The 1,109-nt window shown below is 32.8% G+C and overlaps 2 protein-coding genes across 3 annotated transcripts in view; both read right to left on the bottom strand.

Moving 5' to 3' along the window:
* The window catches only part of LOC105448530 (glutamate-gated chloride channel subunit beta-like), a 547,315-nt gene that overhangs the window by 296,862 nt on the left and 249,344 nt on the right, over nt 1-1,109 (bottom strand). The window lies entirely within an intron of this gene.
* Nucleotides 1-1,109, bottom strand: part of LOC105448418 (glutamate receptor ionotropic, kainate 2) — a 196,344-nt gene that overhangs the window by 24,240 nt on the left and 170,995 nt on the right. The window lies entirely within an intron of this gene.

Below are 1,109 nucleotides of genomic sequence, written 5' to 3' on the forward strand. Positions count from 1 at the left end.
GAGATAAATCAATATTTTAAAAAATCTCTACGTATTTCTATAGTCTTTAATATGTAGACAATGAAAATTCTTTGTGTTTTGTTCAAGATCAAACCGCCTGGAATCCTGTACACCGATTTGAAAAAACAGAAAAAAGGGATTCCGCAAGTAGGCCATTGCGCCGTCATTTTGTACATAAAAAAAAATAAAAAAATATTTTTTTAGTTTCTTATATATGTACAATAATGTCCTCTAAACAGCTTTTAAATAAAGTTATTTATTTACCCACAAAAAATCCCAAACTTAAGTATCATTTTAGGGCCTCAGGGGTGGTGAGACCCCTTAAGCGAGGGGCAGTAAATTAATTTACCATATTTTGGTCTTGTTATTATCCTACCTACATAAATGAATATTTTGCAGTCATAGAAAATATCAAAGGGACGCTTAAAACAGAACGAGCTTTTAAATCATACGGTCCTTTTTAATTAGTCGGGAAAGTTAGTCGGTGCCGCGAGTCTTTTAATACGAATTTCGTCGAGGACGTTCGTAATTGCGTATATGTTTGTTAATAAAAAAGGAGAATGTTGTTTTTCGGGGCGCGTTTGACTCTGTGGTGGCACGTTTACCTTAGGGTTGAGGTCGCTGCCCTGTTGCATAAGTGTGCCGACCGTAAACCAAAAACTGTTGGCCAGGTTGAACTCGTTGACTGTTCTCAGTAGAGGAATATCCTCGCTGTCCGGATCCAAGGCGCTCACGTGACTGCCCTGATAATCCCCCCGTCGAGTGGTGCAGTTTTAAAAATAAATACACTAGTTGTACTTAACTTATACATAATTTTCTATTACATACTTCTTATTTTTTTATACTATATAGATGTTGGTCATGTTATCAAAGACTAAAAATACAGATGCGAAATGATTCTAATTTTTTTATTTTGCGTATTTAAATAGTGTAGCATTTAAAAAAAAAAAACAAATTTTTTTTTCATAAAACACGTTTATATCCTTTTGCATTATTGATGGAGAATGCATTATTACATGTATTAATTGTTCTTTGTCTAACATTTATATCTTACAATATAAAATCGCGAATATTATACCTATATATATATACATATATACCTATATATA

The sequence above is a fragment of the Wasmannia auropunctata genome, unplaced genomic scaffold (genome assembly GCF_000956235.1).
Source record: "Wasmannia auropunctata unplaced genomic scaffold, wasmannia.A_1.0 LD336085.1, whole genome shotgun sequence".
Lineage (NCBI taxonomy): Eukaryota > Metazoa > Arthropoda > Insecta > Hymenoptera > Formicidae > Wasmannia > Wasmannia auropunctata.